This window comes from Sphaerodactylus townsendi, linkage group LG08, assembly GCF_021028975.2.
Source record: "Sphaerodactylus townsendi isolate TG3544 linkage group LG08, MPM_Stown_v2.3, whole genome shotgun sequence".
Classification (NCBI taxonomy): domain Eukaryota; kingdom Metazoa; phylum Chordata; class Lepidosauria; order Squamata; family Sphaerodactylidae; genus Sphaerodactylus; species Sphaerodactylus townsendi.
The window spans coordinates 64,548,501-64,562,726 of record NC_059432.1 but is presented as its reverse complement, the minus strand read 5'-3'; the positions used below and the strand labels follow the sequence as shown (position 1 = coordinate 64,562,726).

The following is a 14,226-nucleotide window of genomic DNA, read 5'->3' as shown; positions in this document are numbered from 1 at the left end:
TATCCCCTGCCATTCTAAAACAGTATAAAATAAAGGTAAAAGTTTCCGCTGCCTAGTTAGCTGATCTTTTGCTCATCCAATACCATTTTATTTTGGGGAGAAGAAGAAGAACAGAGAACATTGTACAGTCAAATATGAAGTGATATAAAACCGTAATCCTTGTAAAAACTGAACACATTCACATTGTTACCTTCACTTTCTCTCTTCTCAAACAGCAGAAAAGACAATTTTCATCAAAAGACCAATCAGAGACACCTTCAGGCTCAAAGTCTGTGAATAAGAGGAAGAAAACAAGTTACTTCATATCCATGAAACCATATTTCACTTATAACTAAATAAAAGCATTTCACCAATTCACTACCTGCTTTATAAGGTTTTTGCCACAATTTAGGGCATGCAAGTTTGAATGCTGTCATGCTTTAATTTTCACAATGTTACAAAAGTATAATTTTCGCCTACACAAAGCTGATTTTTCTAAGCAACGCCAAAACCACTGCCAGCTACACAGAGATGAAGGCACGCTCATTAGTAATTTTAGCCAATATGAAACTAACTGTGAGCACTGCCTGGGGGGAGGGAAAAAGCACAAATCACCAAGGTAACATACGCTTTCTAGAGGCAGAGCAGAGGTTGATTCTGTCATTAGAAATGCAGATCAAGGCAAAAAAATTAATACCTTTAAACAAACTGAGCTCTTTTAATAATTCAGGTCCAAACAGCCCTTCTAGAATACTTTCAAATCCTAAAAACAAAGAGAAAATGGTTAGTTTTCTAGATTATGCATGCTTCTGCCAGAAAACTTAACAGTCCTATATCTTTCCACTCCTAGAACAAATCAGAGCATGCTTTTACGTTGTGTTTTTACGACATACTGGTCAGCTGTGATAATTATATTGAAAAAAGGGCCTAGTTCCCTTTAACGACAATATTTTTTTACAGAGAGTTAAAGAGCAACGCAGACCATTAAGGAAAATAATTTAGCAGAATGGAAAAAGTTTGAGTCAATGTGATTCATTTTAAAAAATTCAAATAAACCCTGCTCATTTTAGGCTATCAACTCAAACATGTATATATTTGCATCATACTGCAATTTACTTCCACCTTCAAACCTTAGAATTTCATACAAAAGGAAAAACCACTAAGAACAACTAAGCAGCATAATATAGAGTGTGAGCATTGTGTAAGCATGAGCACTACTGAGATGATTTTCTTTTTAAAGAGAGCAGGAGAGTTCTATTTTAAAAGATTACACCTCCTCTCAATTATTGCCACTTTAAATGTAAATGTAAATTCAATGTTAATCTAAATCATAGCTTGCTGCTAACAATATGGCAGCACAAGTTACTTAGAATATATGGGGGAAAGCACAAGTACTGGGAAAGGGCCATTAAAAAAACAACTGTTATTTATATGTTTTCTAATATTTATCTTCTGTAACATATTTGAAATTGAGCAAGAACAGGAGATTTATATATGAGTATTTTATATACATGAAAATGTACTCCAGAAATAGCTGTAATCTTACATGTACAGCAATTCTGCTCCCATCAGTAAGACTGACATCTCAACATAAGAAATCCATCCTTTCATTTATTAGGTATGAGCAAGAACCATAATGCAACAACTGAGCATTATAATAATTTCCTACAGAATTCACAAGTTCAAAAGAACTATCACTTAACCTTCAGCTATTAAAAGAGCTACTACAGAACACAATTGACAATAGAACAGATAAATTCCGAAGTAGTCTCTGACACATGAAACCTATGACCCAATAAATATGCCATTCTTTAAGATGACACGAGGTTTATTGTTATTTGGATCAGTGATGATTAATGAAAGAACTACTAGGGACAAGCAAAAATGCAGTAGAGAAAAGAGAAAAATAAAGGGAGAGAGAGAGAGAGAGAGAGAGCGCAGAAAAACAGGGAACTGCAAAAAAACATGTTTACACAAGTGAACACAATAAATCCAAGAACTCAACAGCATTTTGATATTAAGACTGGCCTCATGGTCAGAGGTCCCTCACCTAACTCTAGAGAAATTCTGATCATCCTTACTGGATAGCTTGGCAAAACTAAGTCACAATCAGGGACGGAAAAGCCTCATAGCTGGGGGGGGGGAAATCCCAGAATCCTGACTGTCAATATCTCTAAGGGGCATGTTTACACATCCAATAGAGATGTGTAAAATGAACTAAATGCTAGGTTTGCTTTTAAAACAAATAAAAACAACTACTCAAATAAAAGCCACATCATGGACAGGAAATTTGGAGTGGAGAAGCAACCTCCTCCCCAATGGATTTCTTCATATTAAATATATATATATATATATCTGAGCTCGGTTGCATGCATAGCTAGCCCCTAAAATGTTGGCACTTAGACACAGAAAATTTTAGTTCTTTTGCAGAGCCGACTCCTAAACTTTTCTAACCTTTTATGTTACTTACAATGCTAACTGCCAGTGATTTTGCCACGGACACAACACTGCAGTCATTATGCCTGCAAAGCCTGGACAGTGCAATCCTACCTTGCTCACTTCATTGTTCTCACCAATGGTAACACCACTTGGTTTTTATTAATATTAAATATTAGATTTAACAGTTGCATAGCAACAGCAGAACAGCGTATATGCAATACTCAACATCAAAAAAGCCAAATAAGGCAACAGTGAATACATTCAAAAATTATTTTAAGGACTTGGCAGAATGGTTACATAGGCCAATAAAAATCCAACATCCTGCAGAAAGCAAAACAGTAATGTTAGAATATGACATGCTGTGTTAATCACTTAAAATTATAATACCAGAATTCCCATTCCATATAATGCACATTAAACTGTAAAGATATTGAAAGGTCAGAATTTCATTTTGGCCAAAATTTCGTTTCCTATCTCTGGTCTTACAAGCTAGAAACAAACCCCTTTTTGGGCCACTTGCACTATCTTGCTTCTTATTCAATAGATAGCAATTTTTTTCTAAATTGCAAAAGCAAAGAATTAACATGGTTGCCATGTATTTATATCTTCACCATCTGCTAGCAGATGATGGTGCCATAATTCATACATAGTGTGTGGGGTAGATGGGAGAAAAGTTGGGGACAATATACATCTGTGTACTATTACCCTTCTGGCTCTTTTAGCCAAGGTGATGTCTGTAACCATACCAACAACTTGCCAGGCGATAAAATGATGCTGGTAAATGCCCAATCAGTCACAGGAAAAACAGCAGCCATCCAGGATTTGATCCTAGACAAAAAGGGTGACCTGGTATGCATCACTGCAACTTGGCTGGGGGAGTGATTAACCCCTCCCAGTTGTGTCCCCCAGTGCATTTGGTGATACATCAGCATAGATCTGGTGGACAGGGAAGTGGCGTCACTGTAATCTAAAGGACACTATCCCCTCTCCGGCACAGTATCTAACATTGGGATCCAGAGTCAAAATTCAGATTTTGTTGACCTAACCGTCTTCCCTACCAGCCTGATTTGATAGGGATGGTCCTGAGGTGATGCTCAAGACCCCCTAGGTTTGTTCTCCTGGGGGACTTCAACATTCATGCCAAGGACGCCTTGTTGGAAATAGATCAGAATTTCATGGCCTCCAAGAGAACCATGGGCCTGCCACAGGTAATTCTTTGTCCTACACACTGTGTGCTCAAACTCTTGATCTAGCATTTTGTTCTGGATTGGACGAATGTGATTTGAAGGTGCAAAATAGATAACAGTTCTTTGGCACTGAATGTCCACTATTTGCTTGAGTTTAGGCCGTTTCCGCACGGGTGGAATATGGCGGCCTGGGAGTGATTCGGCAAAGCGCCGTCCCAGGCATCGATGTCACCCCAGAGGCGCGCAGCTGCATCTGGCAGCAGTCAGCCACTCGCTGCTACCCGACCCAGCCACAAAGCTGGCGTTTCCCCAAAGCGCTCGGAAGTGCTCTTGTTGGGGAAACGCCACCTCGAAGCCACTGCGGTGAGCGAACGGCATGCGGCCTTGGAGACGCCCTGCTCAGCACTTACGAACTCTTGTCCCGGGCCTCCGGCGCGTCGCCGAGGCCCGGGGACACGCCCCCCTGCCCTGCGTCGCTGGAGCAGGCACGCAGGGCCAGGGGGGCGTGTCCCCAGGCCTTGGCGACGTGCCGGAGGCCCGGGGACACGCCGGGTCAGCTGGGCGCCGGCGCTCCGTGGCGCTGGCTGCCCAGCTCTTTCTAGGACCGTCCGTGCGGACGGTCCTAGCGTCGTCGGGTCGGCGTCAAGTACATCGTGCGGAAACAGCCTTAGATTTACAGGGATGACAAAAATGCAAGGGTAGGGAGGTTCTATTACAATGATCCTTCTCCAGAGCCAGATGGATCCAAATGGCTTCCTTGACAGCTCACAGCAATTTTTCCTGTTGATATGGTTGGTGTAGAGAGCATGGTGTAGGGGTTAAAGTATGTGACTTAGGCTCTGGAAAACCCAGATTCAAATTGCCACTCGAGCCATGGAAGCTTGCAAGGTGACCTTGGCAAATCACACAGTCTCAGCCCTGACCCTGGCTGGTATTTGGATGTGAAAACTCCAAGGAATATCAAGGTCATAACACAAAGGCAGGCATTGGCAAACCACCTCCAACCATCTCTTGCCTTAAAAACCATATGTCAGACATTACTCACAATAAAAAAAGAGGGGAGAGTTGGTGTTCCTTCTTAAAATCCTAGTTGACCTCTGAAATGAGAAAATGATCTGGGCAGTTAACATGATCACTCCCAGGCACCCTTTCTCAGGTGTTGGAGCACAGGTAGTCCCTTGGTTTCTGAGGAGTTGCAGGCAATTAAAAGACAAGTGCAATGGCTATGTTTGGAGGTTTGAAGCCTACCACCTAGTTTGACCCTTGGTCTTCCTGCCTTCTTAAATCTGCTGGGAGGGGCTGCCTGACCAGTGCGAAAAAGTACTGAATGCCTCCTGTGAAGCAAGGTAGTCACCCCAGCCTTGAAACAGGTGCTGTGTAGCCACTATTAAAGAAGCCTACCATGGACCCAGGAGATTTCAGTTACTATAGACAAGTATGTAATGTTCCATTCTTGAATAAGGTGACTGAACAGGGATGGCTGTTCAACTTCAAGCATTCCTGTATGAAGCAGATTGTTTTGATCCCTTCTAATGTGGTCTCAGGCCTGATTATAGGACTAAAACAACCTTGGTCACCCTGGTTAATAATAACCTCTGTGTCGCGGGGGGGGGGGGGGAATTGTATCTGGGTAACTGAGATGCATTCCTACCTCATTGTAACTGCTTAACGCTACAAAACACTGCTGCTAAAAGATATATGTAACCAGCCTGCTATATGTTACCACTGCTATCTGGGGCATTCTTTCCTTATTTACTTTATGGTTTCACAAGCTTTGTAGATATCTAGGCTTTCCCCTGACACCCTGAACCCATGGGAAATGGAGTTGTATCCGTTATCTCAAAGGGCAAGAAGCCAGATGGCTCTCTCTTACTATCTGCTGCTGACTTTGCTCCCGGGACCGTTTTTCATTATCTCTTGGGAGTTCGGGAGGGGGGATCCATGGGGAATAAAGGGAATGGCAAAAGCCAGATTTGTCAGAACTGGCTTTGCCAGGCTTTGGTGCTCTGATGCTTATCAATAAATACTACTGATCAACAACACAGAGTCCATTAATTGGCTTAAGGTTCAAGACCTAACACTCTGCTGGAATGTGGACAGAGAATGTTCAACATTGTTGATTCCCCTGGACCCCTCAGCAGCTTTTAATGCTATCAGCTATGGTATCCTTATGGAATGTCCTTCTGGGCTAGGACTAGGAAGCACAGTGTTGCAGTGGTTCCAGTTCTACTTGGAACATAGGTGTCAGAAATTGATTCTGGGGGGTTGTTGCTCAAGACCTTGGACCTTTGGGGTTTTATAAGACTCTATCTTATCTCCTATGCTTTTAAACATCTACATGAAACTGCTGAGGTCATCTGGAAATTTAGACTGAGTTGTCATCAATACATGGATGACACTCAGTTCCATCTGTAGTTTGGGGGTACTCTTGCACTCACGTCCACAGCTGGATAAGCAGGTGGCAGCTATGGCCAGGAATGATTTTTAACTGTGGTGATTAGTTGCCCTTCCTAGGCAAAAAATATTGGGCCACTGTGTTCCACGCCTCTACTACCGTGTTTCTCCAAAAATAAAACAGTGTCTTATATTAATTTTGGCTCCCAAAGATGCGCTATATCTTATTTTCAATGGATGTCTTATTTTTCCGCTCCACAGCTGCATGCCCTGGTGTTCTGTTCGACGGGCATGCTTCCAAACAAAAACTTTGCTACGTCTTACTTTCAAGGGATGTTTTATATTTAGAACTTCAGCAAAACCTCAACTACGTCTTATTCTCAGGAGATGTCTTATTTTTGGAGAAACAGGGTACATCAAGATTAGACTTCTGCAATGCCTTCTACATGGGTACATCCTAAAAAGGATGTTAACTGTGTGGTTTTTTCTTTTTCTTTTTTTTGTGTTAAATAAGCCTGAAAGTAATGGATAGACCTACCCAATGATCCTTAATGGGAGGTAGACCAGTCCTCCGAGTGACTGCTGTTCTAATATACACTCTGCAAAGCTATGAAGATTACTAGTTTAAAAAAAGAAAAAAATCACACTGCAAAGAAGATCCACAAAATAGTGGGGGATTCATTCACAATTGCACTTAGGTTGTTTGTTGGAAAAGGGTACAGCAAGTCCCATCAGAATGAGAAAAGCAAAATGTGAAGTTATCAAGGTAAATTCTAATCAGCTCTTCCACCTGGAGCGAAGATGAACTTATCATACTGGACCCTCACCCTCACCCTTCTTTTATATGTATTCAATCCAGACGGGAAACAAGGTCTTTGTAGTGGCCCTTGGCACATTTAAGTGTGAAAGTAATCCACCTGCTTTTTCCAATAGTCATCTTTAATATTGGGATACCTCCATAACACTGCATTTGATTAATTCAAATTAGTGACCAATGTGTGCAATATATTGGACAAAAACACAGTTAAAATGTGGCTGTTCTGTTTAGCAGTTGTAACTTTCACCACATAAAGGACAAAGCAGGGAAATCATCACTGATTCAGGGCAAAGTTGATGATCTGATCACGGAAGTAACCACAAAACAGAAGTTCAATGAAAATTAACACAACTAAGTTTATCAAACTTCTGTAAGTGCATACTATAAATCTGGGGGTTATTATTCCAAGCACCTAATGCTACCACACTGAAAACATCAAAAGCAAAGGCTAGTGAAACTGAAGTAAATGAACAAGAAAAAGACATAGACCTCCTTGTCATCATGTTCATGCCCATACATGCATCTCCAGTAAGGAGAAACATGAAGGTAGGTTGTACAGCATAGAAAGTTGCAGGATGCCCTTGCAGACCTCAAACCACTACATCAGTGGTTCTCAACCTGGGGGTCGGGACCCCTTTGGGGGTTGAACGATCCTTTCACAGGGGTCACCTAAGACTCTCTGCATCAGTGTTCTCCATCTGTAAAATGGATAAATGCTAGGGCTGAGGGTCACCACAACATGAGGAAATGTATTAAAGGGTCGCAGCATTAGGAAGGTTGAGAACCACTGCACTACATCTTCTTGCATGTAGCAACTGGGTATGATTCTACATGATCACTGTGTAGACAAAGAAAAAACTATTCTTCAAAAGCTTTAATAACAATGTTTCAGGATGCTTCAAATTCTTCTACAAATGGCTAAAGCTGGAAGGTTTTTGTTCTTGAAACATACAGAGATAAAAAGACAAGAGTTCAGACGTGAAAAGACAACGACTGTACATGAGAACAGCTGAATGGGGAACCAATGAATACAAAATTCAAGTAACTATTCTTCCTACACCTCCCACAGAAGACAACATTTCCTTTAAAGTCTTTCACTGAGTCCAGAAATGAAGAGGTGTGAATCTGATAGCCACAGACTGTCACAGGTATGAATTTAACAGCCACTTTCACAATGGAAAGATCACATACCAGAAAACCTCCTACATCTATCACAAGCATCAAATGTACATAACCTATAAAGTAAAAGTGATGCCAACTAACATGCAATTCCTTCTAATGCAGACTTCTATGACCACAGAAAGAATGGGATTACTTATACTACAAATAACAGAGAATACATAGGGACAATAAAATGTTTGATTGTAGTCAAATTGCAGTAAAATAATAAAATTATCCCAAAACTTACAAAAAATGAGACAGGTACTATATTGGTAAGTAAAACTGTTATTTCACTTGACTGTTAATCATAGACACCTGAAATTAAAAACAGTATTTTAATAACAATACTGTACTTTGTTTTCCAAGTAACATAGTCCAGCAAAATTAATGTTTAACTGAGATATTTATAACAAAAGCTGAAAACAGCAGGGTATGTTCATTTGATGGCTGACATTAACATATGGAAAGTCCCAAAGTTTAAAGTTCTTTCCAAAATCGGCCTCAAGGAACTTGTGATCATATTGAGTTACAAGAACATTCAGTATGGCTTATCAATTTCAGATTCTTTATCATTTTGCTATCTGAGTATATTAGCTAAGCAGATAACAATCCAACATTTTCCAATATGGCAGATTTCCTTTAAGTTGGGAACTTTCAAGCAAGTTTATCACACTGAGAAAAAGAAAATACCATACATTTTTCAAATTTTTATGTCGAGCCTTAATCTTTTGCTAATTGCTCGCCAACCTTTTGGAGCCTACGGGCACCTTTGAAATTTTGAAAGAGAATAGTAAGCACCACCACAAAAAACCTGTTGCATAAGGCAGAGACAAATACAAAATGGTTGGCATAGAAAACAGAGACAAGCATACAGATACCAGCAGAAGTGGGGGACTGGGAATATAAACAAAGAAACTCAAAAGGGTGAAAAGGAAGAATGGTTCATTGGTCACTTACCATGAAGGGGCCTTCTCCTGGCAGGCAGCGAGGGGATCTTGGATGGGTGATTTCCCAACCCTTTCTTAGGGAGGCAGGAACTAAAACTTGCTACTTCCTGTGGAAGGCTTGGGTGTCCATCTTGTGCCCCAGAAAACGATTGACAAAGAGTAAACAAAACTCTTCCAACAAGGTAAGAAAACAGGAAGAAACAAGGATAAAAATAATGGCAACATCAACAATAACTGTAACATCGAAATGATAACCTACAGCAGCTTGTGTAAGAACAAGGTTGCAGAGTGGATCGAAGAGTGAATCATAATCAGGGAGGGCCAAGATGCCCTCATCGCCTGCCAGGAGAAGGCTTCTTCACGGTAAGTTACCAATGGACCATTCCTCCCTTCCACCCTTTTGAGTTTCTTTGTTTATATTCCCAGTCCCCCACTTCTGCTGGTATCTGTATGATTGTTTCTGTTTCCTATGCCAACGGACCAATGGACAGTTCTCCTGGAGGTGACTTAGGGCATCTTGGATGGGACCTCCCCGAGCAGTGTCCCTGAAGAATGGGTGGGATCAGATCAGTCTCCAAAAATATGTTCTAGCACCCTTCTACCAAAGGCAGTCTATGTAGCTACAAGAGAGTGTATTTTATAATGTCTGATAAATGTTGAGATGGACAACCATGTGGTCTATGTCCTCTACTGGAATTAATCTCCTAAAGGCTGCACTACATGTTGTGTGTGCGGTGATTCTCAAAGGAAACAGTAGGTGCGATGCCCTGTAAGCCTCGATGATGCAATGTTTTATGGTGCTACTGATGGCTGCCTTTGACATTTGGGCTCCCAGATTTGGTGTGGAGATGTTGATGAACAGATTCTTGGTTTTTATGATAGACTCAGTCCTAAGGATGAAGGCTTTTAATTCCCTACCGACATCCAGATTATGCCACAGGATGAGAAGGAGATGGACAAAATGTAGGAATGATGATCTCCTGTTTGGAATGGAAGTTGATCTCACCTTAGGAAGGAAGGTCGGGTCAAGTCACATCACTACCCTATCCTTATGAAAGGAACAAAGGTTGGCGTTGATGGACAGCGCTCTGAGTTCAGAGACTCTCCTGGCCAATGTAATGGCAATCAGAAACAAAACCTTTATTCATAGCCATTTGAGTGGAATGGCTTGAATAGGTTTGAAGGGAGGCTTGGTAAGTGCTGTGAGGACCACATTTAACCTCCATGATGGAAACCAGTGTAAGATTGGAGGTTGTCTTTGTTAAACTCCTTTTAGGAAGTGGATGACATCCGGGTGTCTGGATGCTGGGTATCCCTGTAACTTAGGCCAGACAGTTGTAAGTTACTTGCCATCTAAGGGTTGCGCTCCTGAGGCCTTTCTCGAACTGCAGAATCTGCAGCACCAATGGTTTCTTGGGGTTGATGCCAAACTTCTTGGCCCATCTTACAAAACACTTCCAGGAGTAGTTATAGATGTTATTAGTGGAGGGCCTCCTGGAGGCTAGGAGGGTGGTAGTGACGCTCTTAGAGTACCCTTTTTCCTTTAGAGCCTGCCGCTCAAGCACCAAGCGGTCAGGCAGAACCACTGAGGTTTTGGGTGGCAAATGGGACCTTGAAATAGCATGTCCAGAGAGGTGGGAAGCCTGAGAGCAGGGGCAGTTGAAAGTTGGAGAATTGATTAAAACCACGGTCGTCTTAGCCACCAGTATGACCTCTGCACCTTCCAACAACACTTTCTTCAGGAACTTGGGAATGACTGGAATGGGCGGAAAGGCATGTAGAACCTTGGGCCAAGGTGTCACCAGAGCATCCATCGCATACACCTGTGGGTGATGGTATCTAGACGTGCACTCCACCGCCGTCAGCGAAGAACGAGTGACGCATCGCCGGAGATAACATCTGGTGGGAGATCGCCAGCAGCGGGGGGAGACCGGAGAGTCCGGTGGTTCCTAGCGAAGCTCCCCGCCTGCCGGTTCCTCCTGCACCTTTTATTGTTACTTCATTAAATTTTGTAGGGAGGGAGGACTGAGGGGGTGCCCCGTGGAGAAGCTGGAGGAGTCGGGGAGATCATCATGTGATACATGACCACCTGGCCCCTACGTATGAGGGGAAGGCTGTCACGCCGCTCGAGCCTAATCCTCACCTAGGGAGCAAGACCATTGTCCCAGCGCCTGATTTTGAGCTGTGACAGTTCATGACCCGTGACTCATGGGGGGGATGAGAGAGGGAAGTGCGATGCGACCGCATATCGCACTTGAGTCCGCTAACGGCCTAACGTTTTACCGCGGCTTTTCTGCTGGGTCGCAGTGCACTACTACATCTCCTCCTTTTACATTTTAAGAAAGCTAAATAAAACGCTTTAAGGAAGGCTGCATTTAAAGGGCGCTATTCCTCCGCCGCTTGGTCCAAGTTGACCAAGCTGTTTGTGCAACATTAGAACTTGGTTATGGGTAAGTGGAAATGCGAGGGCTTCCTTTACACGTTACAGGCCATGGTGTTGGGCCGATAGACACTGATTGAATCCAAACAAAGATCCGACAACAAGGCACAATAATTAAAACCACGCAGAAGCTGGCTACAGCTAGCACTCAACCATCCTCCGGCAGCCAGCTCCAGAGAGGTCACTCACCAATAGGGGCAAAACATCATACTTCAGATTAGATACAACTTCTTGCAGCTCAGCGCGCACGCATCTTCGATCAATCCGGGAATTATCAGAAAAGATTAAAACAAATAATATACATTATGTAATACATTCTCACAACCTTGGTGATGTAGCAAAACAACAAAATAATCCAATAGCCGACACGCGATTGTTCAGGGCCGCTGACGAAAAGTCCCTGCTGCTTTCCGGAGGCCAGGGCATCCAGAGCTGCGGAGAGTAGAAGTTGATGGACTTCCTCGCGAGGCACAGGCCAGACGGCCAATAGTCCCAGCGATTGCAGGGTTATCCCGGGGACTTTACCAGGGAAGTTCGCGAGGGGAGACTAACTCCGCCGAGGAAGCAACGTATCGTCCGACAAGGAGAATTCGAAAGGCAGGGCTGAGCCGGCGGCTGGCGGGCGGCCCGGCTCCCCGGCGAGCCTGGGGTAGGACAATGGTGAGGTTAATTGAGGCAGCAAGAGTTATCTCGCAGGAGTGGGCCGTATGGGATGTAGTTAACGTCCTCTTCCCCGCGCAGGTCCAGAACCAGTCCCCTGGGGAGCAGGATGCTCACATCGGGGAATGTCCTCCACGTGTGTAGTTCCAACTGGCCTTGTTTCCATCGCACGGCCCGGAGTCGGTTCCTGGATTCGCTCGGGCTGTTTTACGCCGGAGTAATCGACGTTGTACGCATAGCGACCCGGTGACAAGGAGAGAGCCAGCCGGAGGGTTTGGGGCCCGGCGGAGTCCCCCGATGCCGCTTCATAGAGCATCTGATGGATAGAGGACATTCATGGGAAGGGGCTCAGCCCAGACTGGCTAGGAAGTCTCGGGTGCTTGCAGGGAGGCATCGTGGTTATGCAGGCAGGAGCTCAGCAGGCTCCTGACTCCTGGGTACTGGCCCAGGCAGAGAAGGAGTAAGGATGAGACGCGGCGAGCGGCAGCAAAGCTGCTCCCAGATGTTGGTCTGGTGAAAGCTTCGTCAGGGGTGCGCCGGTCGCCACGCCGGCAGGAGGGCAGCAGCAGCTGAAACGGAAGCAAAGGCTGAGTGGTACCTGAGTTGGTGGTGATGATGATCGCGAAGAGAGCGGCACAGAGTAGTTCTCGGTGTCTCGGGGAGGTGGTCTTTGCTGGCGAGCAGCCGGCTGGCTAGGAGGCCTGGCTGGTAGCAGCCTGACGCCTCCCCTAGCGTCATTCGGTCTTTTGACGCTATGACCAGCGTTCCTGCTGGGATCGCTGGTGGGCGGGATCCTTCAGAAGAGATCGCGTGCTCATCTCCGGGATAGGGTTGGTTTCCTCCTGGCTGAAGCCATTCCATGGGTCGGCCTGTCATGGCCCTAATCGAGGAGTCCACAGGAACCCGTAGGAAGAGGGATTCAGAACACACCCCCCCTTCCTGCAGTTTCTCATTACGGGGGGGGGGGCGAGCAGTCCCGCCAGGCTCAGTTCTAGAGCCGGATGGCGGGAGATTGGGACTGAGCGATTAGTTGTTTAGATTTTAATATGGTACGAAGAAGGCACATTGGTTTTGCAGCCACCTGTGAAGGCGTTGCTTTTAATGCAATCCCTCACTGGGGCCGCCTACACTCCTCTTCTTTCTTTGTAGTTGTTTGGACAGGGAGGGCAGGAGGTAGGCGCACCCTGGTGGGGAATTAGCTTCAGAGAAGCGTCATCAGAGTGCGTCAAGGCTGGTGGTCCGGAGCCTTGAGGGGAGGGGAACAGGCCCGGGTCCTGGGGACAGGATTGTGGGCATGCATTAATCAGCAACACAAAGGGGCTTTGGGAAGCACCCTTTTCCGGGGATAGAGCGCATCCAGGGAACGAAGCAATCAAGGCTGTGCAATTCAGGCAAATTCCTATCGCATTAACACAAAGGAAAAAGGAAGGGGGGGTTTCTCTTTGCAAGGGTTGCACTTACCGTGACATCTTGGTGGCTAATGCAGGAAGCCGGGATGGTGCTAAATTTTTGTGATCGAATTATCTTTGGGAGATGCCGCCCGTCACAAACCGCACTCGGCCAAGCATCTTTAGAAGTGATGATAGTGCTATAATGCCGACCCACTCACTTCCCTTAAACTGAGGCCTGTCCTGACACAGTGCTTTCTTGGTACTGTATCAGGATCAGGCCCAGATTTTCTAATCCAAGGAGGAGGAGCCAGTCAGCCAATTGGCCCTCCCGCCTCTACTGGTCGAAAAACAGAAGGAGGAGAGGAGGGGAGAGGGAAACAGTTTTACGAAGGAAAAGGTTCTCAAGGAGAGGTTTGAAGAAAAGTTTTGAAGGAGCTTAAACTAAGATGGAGGCTGCTTGAAGCAGGTCCCATGAGTGGCTATCCTGGGGAGCATGCCACGGTGAGCTGTATGTCCCGCTTAGAAGCCCGGCCGGATGCTGTAATAGAAGAAGGCTAAGCCTTTCACAGACATTGGCAACACATAATCAGAAGGAGAAAAACTTTAATTGGAAGCACAAGAGCATAGCTTGGAAGTAATGGAAAATCCCTATGAGGGGAAAACTTCAGGGGTCTCTCTTGAAAGGGGCAAGACATACCAGAACATACATAGGCATACAGAGCACATATAAAAGTAACAAGGAGTGATTACAACTCTGATTTGAGATCTTGCTCTCTGACAGAGTACTGACGCATTTTGCTGCCACTGGGAG

General features: G+C 44.6%; 1 long non-coding RNA gene across 1 annotated transcript in view; it reads right to left on the bottom strand.

The window, feature by feature from the left end:
* Positions 1–208: 208 nt before the first annotated feature.
* LOC125437551 overlaps positions 209–14,226 on the bottom strand; it is a 35,461-nt gene continuing 21,443 nt past the window's right edge. Inside the window, exons 3-4 of the long non-coding RNA XR_007245236.1 lie at positions 677–742; positions 209–270 (exon numbers count right to left, since the gene is read on the bottom strand). This is a non-coding gene — a long non-coding RNA (uncharacterized LOC125437551). The remainder of the gene's footprint in view (positions 271–676; positions 743–14,226) is intronic.